The sequence below is a fragment of the Chrysemys picta genome, chromosome 8, assembly GCF_011386835.1.
Source record: "Chrysemys picta bellii isolate R12L10 chromosome 8, ASM1138683v2, whole genome shotgun sequence".
Taxonomy (NCBI): Eukaryota; Metazoa; Chordata; order Testudines; family Emydidae; genus Chrysemys; species Chrysemys picta.
In genome coordinates, this window is record NC_088798.1 from 50,802,476 (window position 1) to 50,830,164 (window position 27,689).

The window sequence follows — 27,689 nt, forward strand, 5'->3', positions numbered from 1 at the left end:
GCCACCACTTTAAGTGGTATTAGTCAAATACAGTTATAGCCCATATCCAATTTAACCCTCTACAAAATGAAAGGGCCAAATCCTAAGCTATCTTGAGCTATGCCAGTTCACAACAGCTGAGGACTGGGCTCCAAAATCTTAAATTTAGTATTTTCATCAATAAGTGCTTGGTTCTAGATTTATACCCACATTCACATTCACTGCATTGGTGGAGCCCCCAGCATAGGTTAAAGATGCTGTCTCCAAACAGAGCCTATGGAGAAAGCAGCAATAGTAATACTAGAGATGGTCAACATTTTGCTTAGAAAGTTTTGATTAAAAATGACGGATGAAAATCTGAAAACTTTTGAAGAAATTGACCAAAAACCATCTCCCATCCTATCCAGGTGTAGACAGACAATTTTTATACATGAGGAACATCAAGAGTTTCCTATATTTCCAACAAATTGGGTCCCTAAGATTGTAACTCACAAATTTAGTGGACATCAGAAGGCTAATTTAGGGACCATTTCTGTGCACCTTACTCATGCTGAGCATAACGAAGCCACAAGATGGTTCCATTGTAGTTAATGGGAGGTCAGTGGCAAAGGTTTTCAAGAGGAGGAACGTGATTTTAGGCACCAGAGTAAGGGCTTATCAAAAGGAGGTAGATTTAGGTGTGCAATGGAAATTTTAGCGTGTGGCAACAGGAGTATTTGTGGCACCTTAGAGTGTAACAAATTTATTTGAGCATAAGCTTTCGTGGGCTACAGCCCACTTCTTCAGATTCATAGAATGGAACATATAGTAAGGAGATATATATACACATACAGAACGTGAAAAGGTGGACTTAATGCAAGGCAGGCAAGTACAGAGTAAATGTATACCCCAGCTTACCACCCACAAGCATGTAGACAAGCACTAAGGAGCCTTATTTGAAAAAATATGCTGAGTACCTAGCAACACCCAATAAGGTCAGGGGATAGGTCATCCGAACTTTTAATGATATGAACACTTATCTTGGTGCCTAGCTATAGGTTTAGGAGCCTCCTTTTATATACCAAAAGAAACAGTTTCAAGAATAGGAACCTAAAGGATCCAGAAGTGATCTTTAATGCTTAACTTAAAATATTTTCCACATATTTGATTACATGCATCAGATGAACAATAGTCCCACCGAATACAATGACTAACCATCACTTGAGCAAGGCAATCAGGATTTAGACTGTTGTCATTAGTGTAGAAATGGGGCATATGTAACACATCAATGATGGAATTTTAGACACTGTATTTCGATCTCAGATCTTTCATATGATTGTTATTTATGTTATACACAACACATTCCCCACTTAATATCTTCCATAAGCTTTAGGACTGGATGATTTCTTTCTTCCTCATTTAACTTCATCAAGTTTCCGGTAGTAGATCTTGTTAGTTCTTTATTTTTACTTCATTGTGTTGTCTTTCAAGAGCAATATGCCATTATATACTAATTTCCAGTTCGTGTTACTCAACCTTAGCAAATAAATATATATTTGCGAACGCCAACTGAATCACTCAGAGCAAAAATCCAATCAGAAATAGTCGCTTTCTTTGCAAAATTAAGTCTGATTACATTCTAATTGAATTTTAGGAATAAAAAAGAATAACTATTGTATGTGCTTACATGAAAATATTGCATTGATAGCACCAATTTATTGAGCTTATCTTAAAAGTAGTGCTAGTTTCAGCAATTTCTCTGCCTGCAAGAAATAGAAGAGCTTTTAGCATTTCAAAAAAAGATGAAAGCTGAACAGCTAACAGAATGTTCTAAATTTACGTATGATTTCTGGGATTATGCATAGTCTGGACATCAGTGTGATGTGTCCCACATTAATATTTTTATTTTGTTTATTCTGAGTAATTCATACCTTCCTGTCAGAATGACTAATTCATCTTACCCTTCACCCCAAAATGTTTGCACAAGTAATCTTTCCTTAAACAGGAGTTGGTTCTGTGAGGAAAATAATTCTTCCCAATTTGATATTAAACTGACAATTAGTTATCAAAAACAAAATAGCAAAAGGTGCAGAGGAATTTAAATCTTAAGCTATTGAACAGATTCCCCAAGATAGAATTTCTCTTAGTATAGGTTTTCTGACATAATATTTTAGCTCTTTCTTTCCCTAAAAAGTTTTGTTTTCATCATAATTCTAGTTTGTTAGTTTTTTTAAACTTTTGTTTAGTTCTTGTCTTAATATAATCAAAAGAGCCTCTATAGGATTTTAAAATAAAATACCTGCTACATTACTTTCAAAAGTCACTAGTTTGAAAAGTAAAATATCTAAAGAATACTTCATGTTTAAAAATTTGAAGATCTTTAGTAGATATTGGTGATATGCCCCTTTCCTGCCTTGGAAGCCGTATGTCAGAATTAAAGGGACTTTAATATCTTTTTAATAATTTTGAAGTCTTGACTCTCAAGGCTGAACAATCTAACCTTGAATTATTTGTTTGCAAAATGATAATTTCCTGTAGCTTTGAATATTTATGTTTTAAAACAATGTATTTACTTTTGGTCTAGACTAGTCTGGGATGTAGAAGTAGTTCTTTAAATGCAGCCTGTCCCTGCCATTACATCTGATAGACAGTTGTACACTTTATTTATCTGTATCTAGAGCAAACTACAATGATGGGAATTTAAACATCGTTAAACATGTTAAAGTGAAGAAATGCCAAAAGTTAAGATTGCACATTCAAACTTAATTCCGTTATTTGTGTGAATACACCTTACAATACATAGCATATGTCTATACATTACAATTGAAGCAGTATTATGCATTTGTGTCCATAATCACATGCATTTTGCAATATCTTCTAGTCATCTTATACTTGCAGTAATGTAGTCCATGACACATGGTATGCTGTGCTCCTATTCTGTGGTTACTTGAACTGCTCTCTTTCGGTCTATAGTTCTGCTGAAGATTATCTTAGGGCATGCATTCTTGGGCTTCAGTGAAAAAGTAAGAAAATACATTAATTGTTTTGTGGAAATTTATTGTGCCATATCTTTATTGGACTGATTTTTCAACATGATAGGCCAGTCAGAGCAAAGCTAAATTGAATTTTCATCAACATTGTGTACAGTGTGCTTCATACAACATTGTTTATTTTTTGTCATTTTATAGCCAAATATAATCAAAGATGTCTCAAATTAAACTTCACAACACTGACATAATGTTGAGAGAAATTTCATGTACTAATGCTATGCAATAGGATGTAAAGCTAGGAACAAAGGTGAACATAGTATGTTCTTCTATATGCCATTGAGAAAACAACCAAGTTCAAAGCTAGTTGTTTGGATCTATATCTTATCTATTAAAATTTGTTTAATATGGATAATTACAGGATTTGTACATTTTGTCCCTGTGTTTAACACAGTACCAACACTTGATTCCAATGTTTTCTTTAACAGAGTTTGTTTGGTCTTGGTTAATACATAAACCAAATTCTTTCCAACAGAAGTTGTCAAGACAACATATACTACAAGCAGAAAAAATAAACTGAAAACAAGGATCATATTCTCTTTCCCCATCAAGATACACTCAGTGCAGAAATGGGGTGTGGGGCAGCAAAGATAACTAAGTCACAGTGGTATTGTTACAAAAGAAACTTCAATTCCCAAGAAATCTTGTTTCCAAAATGCCTTCATAGATTTTTTTTTAGGCCAGAAAGGACTATTACTAGTCTGACATCCTGCATAACAAGTCTAGTCTGACATCCTGCATAACAAATATTCTCCAGACCTGTTCTCTTCTGACCTGTGTTGTCTTCACTCAGTATTTTTCCCCTGCCGAATTTCTGAATTCTCACTACCCTTTAAAAGCAGAGCATGATAGATTAAAGAACCACCTCCTTCCAAAAAAATCTCATTATCCATGTAGGTGCTTGTAGAGTGATAAAAAAAAAAATCCAAGAGGTGATTTGAAGTGCTTAAGTCTCTCATTATAAAGGAATGTTTCCCAGACCTCAAATAATTCTTTTTAACAAAACTGGAAGAGATCTGTAATTTGTTATTTACTCTTGTTTTGTTCACATAGGTTTAGTCAGCCAATCAGGAAGCAGAAACAGTACCATGAGATGTAGGTGACCAACTACCCATACAACAGAAATAGCTGAGTGAACAGTTAATCAAACCATAGCCTGAAAACTCTTTCAAACTGTTCAGTGAATTCTCATGAGTAACAAGTGCATTTGAAAATTAGGATCTGTTTACATACTATTTGCTTGCCAAAAAGACACCAAGTATGTAACCAATGTTATTCAGAATAGTTTCGTCACCTCCCACTATGAGTTTGAGTTCATAGATGTGCATTAGACAATAACAAAATGAGAATTTGTATGCCAACTGTTTGTTTTGTACTGCTTATACACTGAAAAAATCAGATGGATTTTTTTTTCTTCTTTTCTACCATATTCTATGTTTGGTGAAAACTCAGACAAATCTTATTACCACACTCTAGAGAATACTATTTTTTCCTCTCATGTAAAATTTCATTTACATCCTCAAATCAGCAGAAATAAATTTGATTTTAAAACCACTGAAAAGAAGGACAAATTTTGTGTTCATACCAATAAAATATACATTTGCATAAAGAAAGAAGAAATCATGTATGCCTGTTTATTATCCAACATTATTATATATATAAATAACCCTCATGCCGTGATCGTCTAAAATGGAATTTTACACTGAGCAAAAAAAGAGAGTTTGGGTTATAATTTGTTAATAAAAAGTTTATACTAAAATGGGGTGAAGGAAGGGAGAGGAAATGAGGATTATTTCCCCCCTTCCCCACAGTAAAATGTTTAAATGATTTGCAATAACTTTAAATAAATGGTTAGTAGTAATACCTCTTAGCTAATAAAGATATTGTAGAAGCCTTATTATTTAAACCACACACAAGCTGATAATATAGATAAGATATGAACAGTTCAGATTCAGGCAGAATATGATCTCAAAGTTCCACACTTCTTGCCCTCTGAATTAGATACTATTTGCATAATAATTGTGCCAAAACAGGGAGATTGACCCAAGAAAAAACTACTTACTTTAATATTGTTAAGGAAACCTTAAAAGGATATTTTCCTTTTATATAGTTGTAATACCATGAGACACCAGGTACCTCTACTAAAAACAACACTTAAGATTATCTGTAACTGAATATGGAGACTGTTAGATCTTGGAAGAAAATGTCCTCTTCGTTGTGGCACAGTTCTTTTTAGAAATTGTTCATAATCACCTGTAAAGTTTGTTCCTTGCCTGTGTGTCTGATTGGAATAGTTTCTTAGAGATGCTACAAGATATCCATGTAAGCAAAACTCTTTTCATATACCTTACCAGATAGTTACAAAAGTGTATACAGCATAGGAGACCATATGAACTAGCTGTATGATGTGCCAACTAATTCTGCAGCCGGTCATTTTGGTAAACAAGAGCAGTGGGGAACCTACAAATACTCTGCAACCAGGAGATGCAGCATTGCTTGTGGAGAACAGGCGACCAAAAATGTGTTTACATTACTTCTATGCCCTGTGGGAAAAATCTTTGAATCTCAACTCTCTCCCCATAGATGGTGTTATTTAAGTCATTGCTGCCCTGCAATACATGCCAGTTAGGTCTTTGGGTATGTCATATATGGAAACACACAAAGTTCTCCCTAGATATCCCAAGGAGATACATTTACCAATAGCCCAAGGGAGACAATGGTTCACATGGTAGATAGCTTCAAATCAGAGTAGTCAGGGAGAGGAGAAGGGGCCCTGTTGTGATAAAGATACTGCCCCTCTCGCAATGGAAAGAGGGGCTAACCTCCATGTCGCTCCAGTGGGGTAAAAAGAAAGGAACTTGCAATGAAGTCCCTGTGATTTTTTGAGGGTTAGAGGGCCCATTTAGTTTGTCTCCATGTGATGGTGAATAGACAACCCTGGGGGTGGCAAGTTTATAAGAGGTTCTGTGGAACCTCAGTGTGACCATATTTCAGATGTTGTGAGAGATATGACAGTTTCCTGCAATATCTTTGGAAGAGTTACTGTATTAAGCATATGTATCATTGTGGGTCAGGGATTGTATGCAATTCCATGGGGGAGAGTAACCATAGCCTTTCCATGTACCAAAGAACAATGGGGAGGTAGGGTGATTAGGCAGATTCACTCAGGTTGAAACACCTCTAGAGAGGTACCACCTCCTGAGGAGGCTTGCAGAGACTAGTTCAAATTGAATTCTCCAGAAAACAGAAAAAGAAAAAAAAGTCTTGGATAAATAGCCTGTGTTTCAGCTGACTTAGACCCTCTTTCTTATTCAGCAAACTGACAGCAGTTTCTCTCCAAGAGGAGGGCCACAATCCTTAGGAAAGTGTTGGGAGGACTGATATCAACCAGAGCCCTTGTGGAGATGGGAGTGTGTGAGATCTCTGCTAAGCTTATTAGCATATGTGTAGATGTTTTGTATAATTCTTTCAGCTTTAGAATAAATATACTTGATTAGGAAAAAAAAACCTGTGTTGAAACTTAAAACTGTGAGCAACTACCTCATTCATACCCTTTAAAGAGAAAGGAAAGCAGAGATGCAGGTGTACTTAGGCAATCTGTCTTGCTGAAGATATCACAGGGTGGGCAGGAAACTGTGCAGAATGGAAAAACACAGTTCAGGAAGGAGTGAGACAAATGGAAGTGAGAGTTGAGGGAGCTGGAAGTCTAGAGTGGGTGCCCTTGCTGGACCACAGAGGGGGAATACAAGTGTTGTTACCCTGACAGTGATGATGCTCAAAGGGTTAGTTGACCTGTGGCAATAAGTCAGCTCAGAATCAAGTTACACAAGCCCCTGTATAGTCTCTGGCCATGGCCAAGAATAGCTTATTCCCCACATTCATTCAGGTGGTAGAGCTGCTGTAGGCTCACGCCACACATTTTAAGACTATAGCTTCACAAATATAAACACGGAATAGTTGTAACAGATCTGTAAAAATATCAAAGAAAGGTTGATGCAAATAAAAAAGTAGAGTTTGAGTTTGGGTCAATTATTGGAAAGCTTGGAAGCTGATTTAAAGTGTATCTATGCACTAAACAACTTGAATCTGGCAAGAATTTCAGGGTTAAGTTTTTTGAAGTGCTTGGCAGCTCCCAATTGTTCTCAATCAGTGCTAAAGCCTTTTGAATCTCTTTCTGCCATGGTTCTCAGCAAGAACTGGATCAAGCCTATTGGTCCAACATAGACAGCCAGCTACAGCGTTTCAAGACAACAAATGCAAGAATGTAAGCTCACATCAGTCAAGCCTAGCTACTTTAAGAAGAAGTTGGAAAGACCTTGCTGAAGAAAGGAATGGGGAGTCAAAAATAGATCGATAGATCGATAGATAGATAGATAGAGCTGTTTCTGTTAAAAGTATGAGAGAGAGTTTTTTGTTATCAAAGCAGATTAAGAAGGGGGAATGAAATTAAGGCTAACTTCAAAATTATTAATAAATTGAACCTGCTTGAACCATATATATTTTTTAAATATGTAATTGTTGACAATATTTAAGGTGCACTACAAACTTTAATTTGTTATGGAGAGATTATAGTGTCTACACTAGGGCTGTTAATCACACTTAACTCACGCAATTAACTCAAAAAAATAATCCCTATTAATCACACTGTTAAACAGAACAACAATTGAAATTTATTAAATATTTTTGGATATTTTTCTACATTTTCAAATATATCAATTTCTGTTACATCACAGAATACACAGTGTACAGTGCTCACTTTATTATTTTTGAATATTTGCACTGTAAAAATGATAAAAAATAGTATTTCAATTCACCTCATACAAGTACTGTCATGCTATCTATCATGAAAGTGCAACTTACAAATGTTTTTTTTTTGTTACATAACTGAACTCAAAAACAAAAAGTAAAACTTTAGAGCCTGTAAGTCCACTCACTCCTACTTCTTGTTCAGCCAATCGCGAAGATAAACAAATTTGTTTACATTTACTGGGAGGTAATGCTGCCCGCTTCTTATTTACAATATCACCTTAAAGTGAGAACAGGCATTCACAACGCACTACTGTAGCTGGCGTTGCAAGATGTTTATGTGCCAGATGCATTAAAGATTCATATTCCTCTTCATGCTTCAGCCATCGTTCCAGAGGACATGCTTCCATGCTGATGATGCTCATTTAAAAAAAAATAAAATGTATTTCTTAAATTTGTGACTGAACTCCTTGGGGGAGAATTGTATGTCTCCTGCTCTGTTTTACCCTCATTCTGCCATATATTTCATGTTATAAGCAGTCTCTTAATGCAAATGCCTGTTCTCACTTTCAGGTGATATTGTAAACAAGAAGCAGGCAGCATTATCTTCTGCAAATGTAAACAAATCTGTTTGAGTAATTGGCTGAACAAGAAATAGGACTGATTGGACTCGTAGGCTCTAAAGCTTATATTGTAGAAAATGTAGAAAACATCCAAAAATATTTAAATAAATGGTATTCTATTATGGTTTAACAGTGCAATTAATCACACAATTAATCGTGATAATTTTTTAAAATCATTTAACAGCCCTAGTCTAGACCATTCAGTGTCACATAAAAGCAGTAATACTAGCTGTATGGATTATAAAATGTTAGCCTGATGCTTTAACAAGCTGTTAAACTGTTTTATTAAAGTAGTTCTCTACTTAGAAGAGCTGTCACACTTCCAGGTCTCTTTTCAATAGGTCAGTTTGCATCTCAGAAGCCAGGTTTTTCTAAACAGAACAAAAATTTGGTCACTCAGATAAATCCATAGCACTAAAGCAGATGGACGGTCTTATTTTGGAATCTGATGCCAGAATTCAGCCAGTGGCTAGAACAACTCAAGGTCATTGCTGCTTTGAAAGAATTAACTTCTAGCCTTTATAGGAAGGGAGATGAGGATCAGCAACAGTATTCATGGATATGGGATCATTTTGAGATTTATGAACTAGGTGAACCAGAATATGGACATTCTGATTGTGACATCAGTGGAGGTCATAGTCTCATGAAAATGAACTGCAATGTAGTGCATGGTATAAATCTATACTGAATGTTGAGATGTGCCGTTATGGCTGTGTTAAGTCCTTTACAACTCAACCTTTAGCCTTCACATGAAAAAAAAAATGTAAAAAGGAGTCAGAGGCCTGACTTTATACCTCTTAAGAGACCAGGCCTATGCTACTTCTTAAATCTAAAAGGAGGGCAATTCTACTGGTCTGAAGGTACAGGAGCAAAGATGCAAGCTGAACCTAAGCTTCCTTTCTACCCCTCGTGACTATTAACCTTCTACCCTCAGATCTCAGAAGGCAAGATGAAAGATTCCTAAAGATCAGAAGTTCAGCAAGATAGTTGTGAGTGACCCAGTCTATTTAGAGCTTTAAGTGTTAAAACTAAAACCTTGAACTCCATCAAAACGCCAACAAGCAGCTTGTGCAGAGCAAAGCAGCGGGTAGGTCAAAAACCCTCCACCCAACCTTCGTAATAATTGTCCTGCTGCATTCTGCACTAGCCGCAGGTAATTGACAAGCTTCTTTAGTAGCCCCGTACAGAATTTCATTTGAAGTAGTTCAACCGCGATGTCACAAAGACATGCAGTATGGTTATGTCAGAGAGTGAGAGGAAGTGCTGCAGTCTGGTGACCTTACTAAGAAACTGGCCGTGACTATGACTATCACTTGATCATCCTAACTATGAGCCAGGAGTGAGCTGCACAACACCCTCACCTCACCGTTTACAGACAAAAACAGGATACAGAGTGAAGAGTCACTTTGTATTCCAATTGCCAAGTTGGTTACCTTGGATTCAAATTCCAACATTTATATCTGTGCAATCCTGCTGGAGTCAAGGAAATTGCACAGCGTGTAAGTCAGGGCAGGCTTCAAAACTAGATAAAGAGCCTGTGGTTATGCTTCTTCATAACTTTTGTTACATGACTTCCATTGTGTGATATTGCTCCTGGAGCATTATACTGGACTTTTAATTTTGGTTTAAAGGATTTTCAGCTCTAGTCTGTTTTTTAAAGTATTCTGGAGAACATTTTAAAATATGTTTTTATTTAACCTGTTGAACTGGTTCCAAAAGTAGCAGTAGAGACTTCAGTGGTTTCTGAGAGCTAGAGTGGTTCCTTCTGCTGTGCTATGTTTTATGAGGAGCTATGGAATTAATAAAGGAGTGACCACAGGTAAATAACCTGGTTTTGTCTAATATTGCAGGGAGGGAAGATACAGGCAATCTAGTGCTAAAAACAAACAGACAGCGGCGCTGGAACAATTTGTATAGTGGGGGTGCTGAGAACCATTGAACCAAACTGTAAACCCTGTATGTGACGGAAACTACTTCAAGACCGGGGGCACTGCAGCATCCCCCGCATGCTTCGTTCCACCACCTCTGAGCAGAGAGCATATTTGGGTTGGGGAGCGACAACCTCTTTGTGTCAGAGGGCCATATTTTCCACTGTGTATATGCTGCATCCAGCACAATGGGGCTCTGATGCATAACTGGGACTTTTATGCATTACTGGAATACATATAAATATTTGTTAATTCTACTACAATGTTTGTTTTTACATACACACACACACCAGTGCCTCTAAACAATTTTTATGCAAACAGCAAAAAGCTTTTTCAAAAAATAAAAAAAAATTTGCCGTTTCTATTAACACTATTGTTAACCTATAACATATAGATAGAGTTTATAGATAGGTGATTCATCTAATTATCAGTACGGATAATGAAATTGGAACTCAGTTGTGCAAGGAGATCCATGCAAGGAGCCCCTCAGGCGTATATGCTGAAAAACTTTAGAGAAAGAAACAGTCATGCACTATTTCTACAGGATACTTTTTTATCCTAATGGCCATTAGTTTCTGAAAGAACTGGCTTTTTTTCCTCCTGAGTCAATATGCAGTGATAGATATTTAATTAATACTGTACCTGTTGTACATATAAACTGTACAGGAACACAAAGCATTTTATATTTTAGTGTTACTTTTCCTACAGATTCTGTAATTCACAGATTCTATTTTATCAGAAGGTTACTGAATGTATCAGCGTACTACCGAAAAACGTGCATGTAATACCAAAAAGGACAAGAAACACCAAACTATTTTCTAAAAACCTTAAGGTTTGTGTATGGTCCTTTAATGGATGATGTTCTGATGTGTAAATGATTAATCATGCATAGAACACTACTAGTTTCACTTAAATGCTTCATTACTAGGCATACCCCTACACTGACATGCTATAGCACCATACTCAAGAGTTTTATGCTGCAGATATTATTTACAGCTGTTAAATTGAGTCCAAGTATTGATTTCTATGCAGACTAGCTCCTCAAGGGCCACCAACAAAATGAAGTAAAGGATTTCATGCATAGTTCAGCTTCTGTATGTGGTTTTCTTGAAAACTGGAAAAACGTCATGATCCTGTGAGACTATGAGTGCGTCATTCAAGGTGCTGAGTATCCTAAACTTCCACTGAGTTTAATGGGAGGAGAGGAGACTACTAATCACATAGCAGAAGGTGCTAACATTTTGTGGGGTAAGACATCTAATTCCTAGTAATACGCCATCAAAAAGTCAATAGAAGCTTTGCAATTGACTTCAATGGAAGCAGAATTGGGCCATAAGGGACTATGATCGGAGTAAAATGTGTGGCACTTTTCAAACTCACATGTGTGGTTCAGATTTTTCAAATGTGTTCCTTCTTTCCCAAATTCTTTACTCTTTTTATTGTAATTAAAGTGGTATAAAAATGGTTTTCCCATTCTGCAAAAATGTGAGATTACTTTCCCCCACCCCACACTCAGCATTGGACCAAAATGAAAACCTTTCAGAATTTTTCACAAAAAATCACATATCCCCCTCACCATGGGCTTGTTGATAGCCTGGTTAATAGGGAATTCACCTGGGAACTGGGAGACCCAGGCCCAAATCCCTGCTCTGTCTGAATCTGAGGGTATGTCTACACTGTAATGAAACCACCAGAGTGGGCCCATGTCAATTGTCACAGGCTCATGGGATGTTTAATTGCGGTGTAGATGTTCAGGCTGGATCCCAGGATCCAGAACACCGAAAGTAGTGGAGGGTCCCAGAGCCTGGGATCAAACACCTACTCAACAATTAAAGAGCCCAGTAGCCTGAGCCAGCGGACATGGGCCAACTGCAGGTGCTTAATTACAATGAAGACATACACAAAGGGACTTGAGCCTGGGTCTCCCACATCACAAGTGAGTGCCAGAACACCTGAGCTATTTGCTGTCTGGAATATCTGTGTCTCTCAGATCAGAGATTTCATCCTAGTCCTGATAAACCTTCCTGACACACAAGTTTCATCAAAATGGAGTTCCACAAAAAGGTTTTGTTTTGACCAACTGGCATTTTTTTGTAGAAAAATCCCCAATGAACGCTATTTGCGATAGCATCAAGAGACCCCAGTCAGGGATTGGGGCCATATTGTGCTAGGCACCACACACACACACACACACACGAGAACAGTCAGTGCCCAAAATAGCATTCAACCTAAGAAGTTGAATGAAAGCAGAGTGCTTCTTACCAGAAGTCAATCTTCAAAATAGATAGATGGGTCTCTTCTTATCCCACCTATCCTTCTTCCCAGTGTGCAAGAGAACTAGCAAGTTTAGCTCCTCTTGTTAATACTGGGACAAATCAGTTACATAGCCAGCATGGAATATAAGAGTTACCGTGTGCTGCTTTTTACATGTAGAGGAACCTTCCTGCTTGTAGGAGCAGTTGTGAACTGCCATTTTGTTTGGTTTCTGAGGCAGGATGTTACAGAACGAGTCACTGTTCTCTCTCATTGAGATAATGGGCCAGAATCTCAGCTGGCGTACATCTCTACAGATCAATTGACTTTTCTAGTTCACAGTCTAGGTTCATCCAAAACTTCATACAAATCACACTTAGCACTTATACACCCAAAACATCTATTGAAATGGAAGATCAAGGAATACATGATTGGATCCATAATACACTACTGCAGCAACTACCGAAATGAGAGTTTTTCTATTCATAGATCCAATCTGTAGTCATTCTAGTTACAAAACTCCCATTGAAACTTATGGTCTTGAGCCCAGATTCAGCACAGATCTTAACCCCTGTTAAAATCACCAGTAGGAACTTAAGCCTCTCCTTAAGTGTTCTGCAGAATCTGGGTCTTTGAGTCTAGGCTCACATTGAAGATCATATTCTTAGGGCGTAACCTAATGCTCATTGAAGTCAATGGAAAAAATCCCCATTAACTTTAATTGGCATCATACCAGGCCCTGAAAAGAAAAAAAAAAGGATCAATTTGTAGTAATGTGATAGAGAACTTCTGTCTATGCAAGACCGAAATAAAAAGTTGAATTGCAATATACTATTAATGCAAATTTAGTTTGCCATCAAGTTTAGACCTGTACAACGGCCAGATTTTTTAACTTGGACCAAGTCACTAGCAAGACTAAATATTGTAACAAATGTGACACTAAGATACCTTTAAATTCATATCACATATATAGTTTTGGTTTAAAAAAAAATAAGAGATCTAAAGTACTCTATTATATAGCTCAAAAAGTTATATGGCTCTAGGTGACTCATTCTTCAAATCTAAGAGGCTAAGAATGAGTGAAATATTTGCTTTTTTTTAGCTACAGGTGAAGCTTCCATAATAATTGACACTCTCCACATGTTCTCTGCCTCCAAGTGAATTACTCCAAAAAGAAAAGGCTGGTGGCATTAATATTAAACACCTACCTTGGGAGAAGGGGAGATTTTTTTCCCCAGAAACAAACAGCCCCAGAAAAATCTAGATTAAAATCACTTAATGTAAAAATGTTTCTCTACATTTAATGAATGAAAGTACACATTGACCTTTTTGTACCAATTATCATTCTGATTTAATGCTGTGTCCATAAAAAGACTAAATGTCAATCGTAGAAAACCAACATCTGACGTGAATTCCAGTGCACTGTGCAAAGCAAGGACTACTTTTTGCAGCTGCAGTGTTGATGTAACATATAAAGTAGAGCTGGTCAGGATTTTAGGCAAAACATTTAAAAAAAACATCAGAAAAAGCCAATGCAAGCAAATAGAAACTTTTCATTGAAAGGATAGTTTCAACAACATCTTAATCGGAGGTTCTCGGGTTCAGGATGGAATTTCTGGTTAAAAGCAGAGACCCTTCCCTGAGAGAACAGCCTAAAACCCAGTGGTTAGGGCACTCACCAAGGATGTGGGAAATAGATTCAAGTCACTACTCCAAGTAATATGATGAATATCTTAGAGACACTGGATGTACAAAGTGACTAATCAATTATTTAACCATGGGGATCATTTGGGGATTATTGAAGTATCAGCTGTAAATTAGACCATCTTTCATGTCACCACAACAGTTCTGTAAAATGTTTTTTTTCCCCCATGTCTGATAGAGTACAAGTGACAATTCTAGCTTCTTCATGGTGGTTAATTTTTAGTGATCCAGTTTTTTAGAAATGTTTACCAATGAAAACAAAGCATCATTTCACAAAGGAAAATACCATCCCCCCCAAAAGCATCAAGTCAGTATAGTCCTAGGAGACAATGTCCACATCATATACCCACTCTCCACTATAGACACCATATTTGACAGTGTTAGTGGAGAAGTAAAGGTTTTAATGTGTATGGAGACAGAATTACACCCTTACCAACAGATGGGTTCTAACTAAAGGAGGAGGCACATTGGTGTTATCATATCAGTTATCTTGCATCAGGATGTACAAGCCTCTGCGTATTCAGAGAACACATTTTACATCAGTTGCCGCCAATACTGTTTCTTTTAATATTGCTCCCCCATAAGTTCCAGAGAGGCACCTTACAGACAGTAAAATATTTGACTTATCCTTGACTAGATATTGGATTCCCCATATTAGAAGATTCTAGAACTGCCAGGCCTATCTATGTAGATATATAGACACCAATTTAGGAAAGCACTTAAACCATTGTTCCTATTCAGACAGCACTTAAAAACATGCTGAAGTCCTATTGAATTTAGTGGTCATTAAGCATATGCTGAAGTGTTTTCCTATATAGGTGACCTAGTGAAGTGGATATTTTAAGCAGAATTTCATTGTGCTATTTACTTACTTATGCACACACAGAGACCTCCCAACCACCCCTACAAGATGTTGCAGGGGAGAATCTACATGGTGTAAAAAAAGATACTCATGTAGCTATTCCCATGAAACAGTGAAAAAAGTGTGCAGAGAAGAAAATAAGACAGTAAGTGATGAACAGAAGAGAGAAAGCTCTCTATAGTGTATAAAGTTAAACCATTTAAGAAAGCTCCATCTTTGACTCCTAGGAGATCTATTCTCCTCCCTGCCTCCCTTCTTCTGGGCAAAATTCTGCAACAACATTTTTCAAGACAAAACCACAGGACTTTGTCATTTAGACTACTTTTCAACTTTCTTCAACACATCTATCAAGTTTCAAAGAGGATTCTGCCACTCTCAGAGTTCTTAAAACCTCTTCAAACACTCAAGGAAAGTGTTGACAAAATTATGAATAATGTTCTGTTGAATTATGTATGTCATAAAAAATAAGTTCACCCACAAACACACACTTCCCCAGAGAGAATGTTGCAGCGATGCAAGTTTCAATATTACAGGCCTCAAGGACAGCTGTTTTGCTAGCATATGACAAATATGATCATGTTACCCTGCATGAGTAAAATAAAGCCTTCACAGTTTACCACCCATCCGCATCTTGGACTAAATAGAAAATTGTCAGTGATGGAGAATCCACCATAACCTTTGGTTAATTACTCTGACCATTAAAAATGTATGCCTTATTTGAAGTCTTGATCAGCTTTATCCCAAGAAGCTGTGTTTACAAAACAGACACAAACATACAAGCAACAGAGGGTCCTGTGGCACCTTTTAAGACTAACAGAAGTATTGGGAGCATAAGCTTTCATGGGTAAGAACCTCACTTCTTCAGATGCAAGACTTGCCACAGGACCCTCTGTTGCTTTTTACAGATTCAAACTAACACGGCTACCCCTCTGAGACAAACATACAAGGTTTGTCTTAGGTCACTGCAGCTCTAGCCTGGTTTCTGGAGGATTCTAGAACATAGAACACAGTGACAACCACTAAGGACTGTCAAAGAATTTAAGCGATACAATCCTATTCCTATATACTATGATCCTATTCATACACAAGCCAGATTTAATGATGTTTAGTTATTAAAATATTTATGTTTTTCTACAGACCTCATCACCATAGTAATGGAGGACCTCATAAGTTAGTTTAATCTCATGACACACAACACTCTTGTGAAGTATCATTTACATTTTACAGAGGAGGAGTGGAGGGAGAGAGAAGTTAAATGGTACAGTTGAAAATAAGCCCTGGTGTTCTAAATTCCAAGTCCCAAATCCCAGTCCCATAGTCATCCTTCAATCCCTGCTTGGCGCTGGCCATAAAGTATCACAGGGCCTGATCCTCAATAGCGTGGAACAACCCCAACTCCCATTGACCTAGATGGAAGTAGTAACCATTGGGCACAGAATGAGAACAACAACAAAGCAGCGTTTGTCTCATGCCTTCAAGAATGGAATATGTGACAAAAGGAAAATATTTTGTTTGGTCTTGTGGACAAGTTTAAATGATACTGAGTGCTCAGTCTCATAAGTACTGCTAAAGAAACTGTGTATGCAGTCACACTAAAACTTGTATTGGTGCTGAGCTGCATGGCATAGTCACATAGAGATTGTTTATACTTACGGTCCAGTAGAAATGGCTGGAGTGCTGAGCTGCTCTTAGAAATTTCCTATGCAGAACTCCAATTGTAATGCGTCTTCTGAAATGAGGGATTTACTAAAGGTTCACTAGAAGAAAAACAAAACCTATGAATGCTGCTGAGCCTCACTGGCTAAGACTTATTGTCCTTTTGAAGTCCTACTATTGTAGACTCTTCACAATTACCTCAACTCTGGAAACTAAAATGTGTCAGACAAGCAAACACTACAATTAATTGAAAGCACATGGGAATACATCATTTTAGTCCATCATTTCTTTGCAGAAGTTACTTTAAAATAAGCACAACACAAAGCATTTAAACATTTCCAAAAATATATTACTGTGAAAGCAATTCGCTTAGCAACAAGAAAGCAATCGGAAATGAGCAAAGTCCCACACAGCAAAGCAAGCACCAATTCACACCTGTAAACAGGATTACAGATAACACCAAGTGTGTCATTCACAAGGATATAATGTTCCATTTATCCACTCTATAGGGTCAGTGAAATCCACTGCATGGAATCAGGCCTTTGGCAATTATTACAACTGGAGGTGGGTGCAAAAGTGGTTGTGATCGCCAATGTTTGTCCCATTTATCAAACAGACAATCATCTCCATAATGAATAGCGTTTCTTTGATTTCAGGGTGTTTAAGTGTAAATTGTGTGGAAAATGAAGATTAGTGACCCAGGAGTATGAAAGAATTCACTCAGTGAGAAGTCAGGGAAAACCTGATCAGACTGCTTTTGCATAAGTAGCTGCACACGCACACACAAATTCTGATTATAAAGTGCTTATGTTCCACTGCTAAGCAGGTCAGTTTTGGAGAAAGAAGTAAGCAATATTGGACCAATTTGTTTCCATCAGAAAAAAAAAATCTGAAAAATTGTTAAGGATGACCCTTTCATATCTATTTACAAGCTCACTTTACCAGCACAGCTGTTTGTTTTGATAAGTGTCATCTATTCAACTATCAGAGGGGTAGCCGTGTTGGTCTGGATCTGTAAAAAGCATCACCCATGAAAGTTTATGCTCCAATACGTCCGTTAGCTGAATAGATGACACAGAGCCCTGTGGCACCTTATAGACGGTTTGTTTTGATAAGTGTCATCTATTCAACTCGTTGAAACTAGGCTGACTTGGAGAATGGAAACCACTTGTCCTGTGTGATAATAAATGGCATCAGGCATGTGTGTCAGTCAGTTTGGGACCTGAATAGCCAGAGCAAATGACCTAGTTTCAGAGAATGTCCAGTAGCCTCAACATTTGTCTTTGCATTCATTACAGTCATGTCTTTTCTCTGTACTGTGGAAACACTAACCAAGGCAGTTATCTTAACCAGTTCCAAAGGTGATTGTCCTGCCTTCCATTACATCACTACTATAAGCTAGATCATGCCTTATAGCTCAGAGTAAGGGAAGTGAGGATAACGGGTAAGGGAATATTTAATTTAAGTATCATGAAACATTAGGTTGTAGAACAGTCCCCCAAAGGACACGGTAGAACCTCATTACATCTGACATTCAGTAATACAACATACTTCTGTAGCATTTTCCATCCATGAGCCTCAAAGTGCTTTACAAACACTGTTAAAGTAAAGTGCTCAACACCCTTATGATGCAGGAAAGGACTATTATCCCCATTTTAATGAATAAGATATTGCAGCACACAGATGGTAATTAACCCTGATCTCCTGACTCCTGGAAGCATGCTTTAACCATGGAATTATAGTTTTTCAATTAAAAACAAAAATCTCAGAAATTTCATAGTTATTGTTCTGGTGAAAACCACAATAGCGACAACATAAATGCACTAAAGGAATATATTTGTCAACATAGACAGTAATACAAAATACACTATACAAAAAGAATGCGTTACAGCTGTTGTGGGAGCCATACATTTTTATATCATGATTTCGGTGTTTCCGTTTTTTTGTTTATTTGCTTTGAATGGATTGGTGTCTGCTAATGCTACAGCCATTAACTGCCTCTGTGTCAGCATTTCCATTCAGGAGTTTAAACCTTTGCTCTTAGCTGAAACTTGGCAAACTAGATCTTAGCATTCAATTTTTAGGAAGTAATGGCAATATATGACAAAAATAGTTTAGTGACTGTGAAAGTCTGTAAGCACTCTTATTACACACAAATAGCTTGACGTCTAAGGTGAGTTTTCCTCTGGCTAATAGCAAGAGTGGACAGGGAGATTCTGGGATTTAAAAAAAAAAATGAAACAAAGCAGGCAAGTTATCAGAATCTGAAATATCAACAAGTATCTATTTGCAGAAACTCCTTAACATTGTAAATGTACGATTATTTAACACAATCATCTGAGACTCTGCATTCTATAGTGGTCAGGAAACTAGATTGGGACTCCAGAGATCTGGAGTCTATTCCTGGCTCCACTATTGACCTACTCTGTGACCTTGGACCAGTCATTTGATCTCTGTTTTGCTTCCGATCCTTTTACTGTCTGTGTATTTAGATAGTAACAGATGTCCTTGCTCTGAAGAATTTGCAGTGTTTGCACGGTGTCTAGCACAATGAGTCCCGCAAGGTGCTACTACAGTAATAACATTTTAAAATTGAATGTTGCAAAATCTTACAATCCCATACTAACTCCAACGCTGTTAGAATTATGACAAGTGTGCATCTGAAGTCAGTGACTTTCTAGCCTGCTTTAGTAACAGTCAAACCAATTTAGTCCACAATAGCACTTGCTCTCTTTTACATTGCACGATATGCCAGATTCAGAAGCTGAGGTTTAACATACCATAGCTCTGAAGAGACATGTGTAACTTATGCCACTCATGTAGTACAAGGAGAAACCTGCATTTGCACCGTCTTTGGTGTACAGTGGCATACCAAGTAATAGACTGAGTCACAATCCATTGTCCATATAGCACTGGTTATATACATCCATGTGCCACAAACTAAATTCCAATGCGAAGCTATTTGACAACAGCAAAGTTAATGTGACTAACGTCAGATATTCATGAGATTAGCACCCATATTTAGGGCCAAAGGAACTTAACTCCTGTTTATGGATCTAAATGAGGGCCAGATTTTCAGAAATGCTTGATGCATTAAATTTGAGTGCTTTCTGCTCACTTATTTTGATGACTAAAACAAAGCTGAGCTCTTTAGAAAATCTGGCCCCTCATCTCTAAAAATGGCATATTTGTAAAATCTACTAACAAAAGATTTATTCTACCTCGACAGTCTATTTTGTTTTAATAGAAAGAGCTATGTTAGCATAGTAGGACTTGCTGTCTTAATTGAACAATACTTTTATTGGTTGTTATTATAATGTAGTTGCTGTTTTGGCCACACCAGATGTACCACTGGCTTCTTGTTGTGACTCAGAACTGTTGCCCCCTTTGACGCAAGAGGCTAGCCAAATTTCAGGGTCCTGGCGATGTTTCAGTTGGAAGTAGAAATTGATGAAGTCTGGTATTTTCTTTGACCCAATCTTGTTTATTTAGAAGGAACGTGCCAAGTCCTGCTTCTCCAAATGCAGGAGGAACTGAGAACAAAAAGAAGTTTCTTAGCTTACAGCTTCAAACTTTAGCCAGCAGCAGATCCAAAAGCTCTCTCTCTCTTTTTCCAGGCTCACACTGTGCTCACAGGCTATTGCTTAGCTTTCTTGTCTTTTCCTGCGCCTCTCTCTGTTCAGAGTCTGGCGCATGCACACGCACATACACACGGTTCTAGTTTCTGCCCAGATTCTATTAGGCCTTGTTTTAATGTGGCCCCTGAAACATTTCTTACAGCTAATGTAAGTGAAGGGTGCATTCACACATCAGTTTGAATGAAGTTAACTCAATCCATTATGAGCTAGGTGAAATCTTGTAACAGTAATTTACACATCCCTAAAATAAAATTAAAAACAGCCCAACATTAAATTACAAAACTTCCGTGTCTCCTGAACCTTATTATTTACCTCAATTCCAGGACTTTCCTACCTACCTGCATCCACTATGACAAAAGCACTCATCCTAACCAGTTCCCCTGCCTTTGATAATGCATTGTTTGAGGATTGGATGCCAACAGCTCTTATCTGGCAATTTTGCTACTAACGTTCTGAGAGGATGAGGTTCATACATGCACAGAGACCAACCCAAGTTCTATGCATGATTTACGTCCCAGTTAAGCCTCCTAGATGGGACTTAAGTGGTACATAGAAGTGGACTTGGACTGCCCTCTGTAAAAATGTTAAAAGACAAGAACCCTGCTGGAGAGAATGGAAGATTAGGAAGAAAATTTGGTGATTTGCATTTGTTTCAAACCAGATGACCCATCACAACTCAATGAGCTGATCTCTGGATGTCTTACATACATTTTTTTCTGATTGGACAGATGAGTTAGGAAACAATATTTGTAGCTGTATTACAAGGACAGATATACAATCAAACATATCAAACTTTTATATCTCTAGTCATTCCATATTATTTATTAAACTATATTTTCTTTGTGGAGCCCTTTAATTAATTTGCTCTAGGTTGAATCTGAGTGGTCAGCACCAAGGAGAAATCATTAGCTATTATTTTTGAATCTCATCAGATCTGGTCTAGTTAATTTCCAAATGTATTTTACTTACTGACAAAAGAAACAGACATTCTACACAGTTTCAGTGAGATTGCTTTGTCATCATTTGATTAATTCTCTTTCCCCTCCCCCTTCTTTTGCCTACATTGTAATTAAATGCATCAGACCATTAAAACTGTCATTGTCTTCATAACAAACAGAAAAAGGGACAATTTATCTTTACTGTCAGCAGTTGGCAATACCCCAAAATAGAGGAGGAGTTGTTTTTTTTACATGGGAGCAAGCACAAAATAGGCACTGGTTACACAAATTAACAGCTTCCTTTAGAATCTGAATAGGTATTTCATGGGTTAAACATTTTCCAAAATCCAGGTCCCTCCCACCTCATCTCGGAGTCCAGATTAGAGCTGGTTGGAGTTATCAGTCAAAATTATTTTTCAGTGGAAAATGCAGATTCTGCAAATCCAAGTTTTCCCCACAAGAAAATTTCAGTTTTGCCAATATTTTGATTCTGCTGGGAAAATTGAAACAATATATTTCATTTTGGATAAGTTTGACCTGAAACAAAACACTTCAGTTTGGTGAACTGAAACTAGGCATTGTCTTTTGTGTCAGTTCAATAGTAACATCCACCTCAATTGCTGAAGTGCCTCATGATTCAGGTAAAAAGCAACAGAGTCCTGTGGCACCTCTAAAACTAACACATGTATTGGAGCATAAGCTTTCCTGGGTGAATACGTTTTGTGGTATTCACCCACGAAAGCTTATGCTCCAATATATCTGTTAGTCTTAAAGGTGCCACAGGACTCTGTTGCTTTTTACAGATCCAGACTAACACGGCTACCACTCTGATACATGATTCAGGTGTTTCACATCCCACTCTTTCCCATGGTCTAGCTTCCTTGGCCAGACCACATCTCCCATAATGCACCTTGGTTTCTTCTCCCACTAAGCTGTGTAGTGCATTATGGAAGTCTCATGTCTGTGGTGCATCAACGAAGCTTTTGTCCAGCCAAAATGCAAGGCCCATCAGGAAGAATGAAAGCATGAGGCATGCAAAACACAACTCCAGTGAGGCAATACAACATTTTTAGGCACATGCAGTTTAATTTTGAACTGACTCTAAACATTTTTATTTGATTTAACACAGCAAAACCAAGCATTTTTAATTCAGGGATGTCAAAAATGAAGTTTTGCAATTTTTAAGTGTTTAAGTGTTAGTAGACTTTTCACTAAACTCAGTGTGATAATATTTAATAACAGTTATGCTGTTTTGGCCAGCAGGGATCTTGCAGTGTTTAGAATTTATTATTTACTAATCATTATTTATATCACTATAGTGCCTGGGGGGCTAATTATGGACCAGAATGCCATTGTGCTAGGTACTGTACAAACACAGAACAAAAAGATAGTCCCAGCCCATAGAGATCTGAAAAGGGAATGAGTTCCCAGTATAGCTGATTGAAAAATGGAAGTTTCCACCAGAAAATTTAGGTTTTACTTGTTTGGGGTTTTTTGGCAGGGGGAGGGATGGAGTTTAAAAAAAAATTGGGGGGGGGAGGGCAAATTGGCCAGAATTTGTTTTTGCTGTCAAAATATATATAATTATATATAGTTTAAGATTTTCTTTGTTTAAATTGGAACTTTTATACAAAAATATTAAAGTTTTTCAACTGTCGTCCCCCCCCCCGAAAAAAATCAAAGCCACCATCCCCACTCACCTCCCAATCTATTCTACTTTCCTTCCACAGACTGAGAAGGAAACCAACCTATTGTACAACTTGTTGCTACTCTTTCTAACAGAGGCCAGTTTAAGCAAGACTGTGGTCCCATATATTGTGATGTCTGAAAGTACTGCAGATTATAGGGTTCCCACTCCCACATGTGGATGTTTGAAATCAGGATCCGAATCAGAACCTTCCAAACAGCTGCATGTTGAGATTTAGCCTTGCATTTAGATAGATCCGACTTCAAACCTAAGTCTACAATGAGCAGGAAGGGGCTGAAGCATATGGTATTCCACCTGGTTCTTGGTCAGTATAGCAGTCCTTATGGAATTGTTACTGCCGGCAACAGAGATTTCAACTCCAAACCCTGTCCTGCCTCTTAATTTCATTAAAGGATTATTTTGTCAAGCCTAAATTTGATAGAGAAGAATGATGGCCTCTTCAACTGTGCTTAATATGAAGTCAACTCATCTGAGGACTGGGTTCAAGAAATGAAGCATTTTCTTGCTACTGATATTACACAAATCTAAATTACAACATTCTGTAATAATCAGGGAACAAATGAATCACAGATTAGCAGACCTGGATTACTTACTTTTCCAAATTCACAGGAATGTAACAAAGTTTGGGACAGAGACCTCATCTGGAATATGATGCAATTCAGCACTCCATTTTAGGAGTGACATAGTAAGGATTGAAAAGGTGCAGTAGAGGGCAAGTCGAGTAATTTGGCATTTTAGAGAGTTCTGAGAAAGTCTAGTCAGACTTGACCCATGCAGCACAAAACAAAAATGAGAGGTATTTCCATTAATTATATGATTTCCCAAAGTTCAAGGAACAGATTGATGTCAAGCTTCCAATTGAAGAGGTTATAGATTGATGTGAAGAAGGAAACTTTTTTAAAGAATCAGATGAAACTTTCTTTATCAAAAGGCAATTGACACATGGAATAAATGGCTGGATGCAAGATTAGGTAAGTATTGAGTTGCTTCTAGATACAGAGTTGTGGTACAGCTATAGGGTTTGTTAGGTAGAGATACACAAAAGTAGATCATAGAGGACAACTTTTTCATGGGTGACCTCTGAGAGTCCCTAGGCACATTGCCCCTGCTTAGGCTTCTTTTCCAGCCCTCCCCTTTACCTCCCAAGTGCATCTCTTTCTAGTAGCAGGCCCACTTCTCTTTGGGATGGGACCCACAACCCAACCACTTCCTGACTAGGTCTCCAGATTGCACCGCTCAGTAGTCAATCGTGATGCCTAGCAGGCCCAACGGGCACCTGCAAAAGTTTCCCTTTGGGAACAGTTTCCCTTTGTGGACAGTAAAACTAATGCAATGACAGAAGCAGATAAATCACACTGTTTTGAAATATTTGCCAAAAAGGTACAAAGTGCTTAGAGAAATGGATTTAAAATATGAAGACACCTATATGCATGCTGTCTTACCCACACTTGGCATTCCCCCCCAAACTCCTAAATAGACATGACTTAGCCCAGGTTTCCCCAAGTTCCCTTGGGAACCAAGCTGTAGCCTGCTTGCCACAGATCTCAGCTCTCAGTCAGGCTGTCAGCATGCAGCCTCTGACTCTTCTCCCCTCCCTTTCTCCCAGCAGTTTTTTTTTCCCCCTCTCGCTCATTTTCTAGGGTCTCAACCTTGACAAATAGTCCTGTCACAAGGATTGGGGCTGAGGAGTCCCTCCTTATGCTTGTAAACCTGGCTATTGTTTGAAAAAATGCTCCTGATACAAGTCATTGTTTCGTCTTTCATACCTGGTTTATTTTAACAACCTCTTTTGATCTAACTAGGCAGGGTATAAAAAATATCACACCAGCCACACAGAGGGGCATATGATATTTATGAAAAAAATATATACAGGTATTGCCTACTTCTCCACAGCCTCCATTTTGGCAAGTGCAGTTTGCACCTGCAAAATGTGACTTGACTCTACCTTTTTTGCAAATGAAGTTTAGTTGTGGGCACAAATCAGATTTTTTTTTACACACCCATCTTCTTGATTTACCAACACAATTTAAAATTATGAATGTAGTATTGTACTGTACTGAGGAAAGCTATCAGACTGACCACACTACAAAATTAAGGCATCTATTTACCAACAAGAGAGATGCAGCAAGTATGAGCAATGGTAATGCAATCTTTCAACAAGTTATCCCACCACATATCTTACCCTGTTCTGGAGTAGCCCAGCTATGCAAAATGAGCAAATATTTATCTGCATGAGCAAACAAATCTCCTGTTTCCTGGCTGTGACTGCCAGCAGAGTGCCAATTAGTGTCATTTGGGATGATGGTTCATGTTGTGGATACCCATCCATTATATATTGGACTAAGACCACCCATTCCATTTCACATAAGATCTGAAAGAGCCTTTAGATGGGAATGATTTTAGTCACATTGCCTTGAATGAGTTTCATCCACAAGCGCGATGAGGACATGAAGTCTGAGAGTGGCACAGACCTATCACAAAGCACGGGACCCCGCGCCGTGGACATCATGGTGGCAATGGGTCATGTTGATGCTGTGGAACGGCGATTCTGGGCACGTGAAACAAGCACTGACTGGTGGGACCGCATAGTGCTGCAGGTCTGGGATGAATCCCAGTGGCTGAGAAACTTTCGCATGCGGAAGGGAACTTTCCTTGAACTTTGTGAGTTGCTGTCCCCTGCCCTGAAGCGCAAGGACACCCGGATGCGAGCAGCCCTGACTGTCCAGAAGCGAGTGGCCATAGCCCTCTGGAAAGTTGCCATGCCAGACAGCTACCGGTCAGTCGCGAACCACTTTGGTGTGGGAAAATCTACCGTGGGGGTTGTTATGATGCAAGTAGCCAACGCAATCGTTGATGTACTGCTGTCAAAGGTAGTGACCCTGGGAAACGTGGAGGTGATCATAGATGGCTTCGCAGCGATGGGATTCCCAAACTGCGGTGGGGCCATAGATGGAACTCACATCCCTATCCTGGGACCGGACCACCAAGCCAGCCAGTACATTAATCAAAAGGGCTACTTTTCCATGGTGCTGCAAGCACTGGTGGACCACAGGGGACGTTTTACCAACATCTACGTTGGATGGCCGAGCAAGGTTCATGACGCTCGTGTTTTCAGGAACTCTGGTCTGTTTAGACGGCTGCAGGAAGGTACTTACTTCCCGGACCACAAAATAACTGTTGGGGATGTGGAGATGCCTATAGTGATCCTCGGGGACCCAGCCTACCCGCTAATGCCATGGCTCATGAAGCCCTATACAGGCACCCTGGACAGTGAAAAGGAACTCTTCAACTACCGTCTGAGCAAGCGCAGAATGGTGGTGGAGTGTGCTTTTGGACGTCTCAAGGGGAGATGGAGAAGCTTATTGACTCGCTCCGATCTCAGCGAAACCAATATCCCCATTGTTATTGCAGCTTGCTGTGTGCTCCACAATCTCTGTGAGAGCAAGGGGGAGACCTTTATGGCGAGGTGGGAGGTTGAGGCAAATAGCCTGGCTTCTGATTACGCCCAGCCAGACAGCCGTGCGATTAGAAGAGCCCAGCGGGACGCACTGTGCATCCGGGAGGCTTTGAAAGCTAGGTTCCTGAGTGAGCAGGGTAACCTGTGACAATTTTGTTGGTTTACAGAGAAGCTGAACCTGCCCCCGTTTCTTTACCCAGTGACTGTTCACAATCCTCTCCAGTTTCATACCCCATTCACACCCTTCCAACCCACGTTTAAAAATAAAATCACTGAAAATTTGTTAATGAACAACGTTTTATTTATTACTGTTTTCGCGGGAAAGTGTTGAAACTGGGACGCAGACTGTGGTGGGGAGCGGGTGTAGTGTACTCATGCAAAGGACGCTTCTAAATTCGAGGAATGCTAGGCTCCTGCTTCTACAGTGGTCCGCACTGGCAGACTGATTGTTTGAACGGAGCCTGCCACCCCCCCTGTTCGGGACTCTGTGTGTGGGGGCTATGTGACTTTGTGGCAGGGGGAGGACAGTTACAGATTCCCTGCTGCGTGGCTCTGTGATCCAGGAGAAGGACCGCTGCATAAGAGCTGTAACCGCCCTCCCACCGCCAAAAAATCTCATAGCCCCCCCCCCAACAGACAATGAAAACCACCTCCCAGACTGACCAGGGTGCCTAGTGACTGCACTGTGTGTGTGACCTGCTGCTGAACCTGCCCCCGTGTCTGTACCAACCACCTTTCCCCCCCTTAAAACAGACTGTCCTCTAAAAAAACACGATGGAAACAGCAATTAACAGAAACGTATTTTTTATTAGCAAATGGACAGTTAGGGGATGAAACTGGGATGGGGGATTGGGTGATGCGGGAAGGAAAGGACTTATCAAATTTTGGGGTATGACAGCCTTCTGCCACTTGAGCAGTCTGCAGGGGTAGAGTGACAGTTTTCACGGGCTCTGCAGCCCCTCCTTCTTGGTATTTTTGGTGAGGGGGGTATGGGACTTTGTGGCGGGGGACGGTGGTTACACATAGACTGCAGCGGGGCTCTGTCCTCCTGCCTCCGGTCCTGCAGAACATCCACAAGGCGCCGGAGCATGTCCGTTTGCTCCCTCATTAGTCCAAGCAGTGTTTGAGTCGCCTGCTGGTCTTCCTGCCGCCACCTCTCCTCCCGTTCGCT

At 39.0% G+C, this 27,689-nt stretch overlaps 1 long non-coding RNA gene across 1 annotated transcript in view; it reads right to left on the bottom strand.

Moving 5' to 3' along the window:
- Positions 1 to 2,284: 2,284 nt before the first annotated feature.
- The window catches only part of LOC135973293 (uncharacterized), a 53,934-nt gene continuing 28,529 nt past the window's right edge, over positions 2,285 to 27,689 (bottom strand). The window contains exons 2-3 of the long non-coding RNA XR_010590102.1: positions 16,775 to 16,878; positions 2,285 to 2,968 (exon numbers count right to left, since the gene is read on the bottom strand). This is a non-coding gene — a long non-coding RNA (uncharacterized LOC135973293). The remainder of the gene's footprint in view (positions 2,969 to 16,774; positions 16,879 to 27,689) is intronic.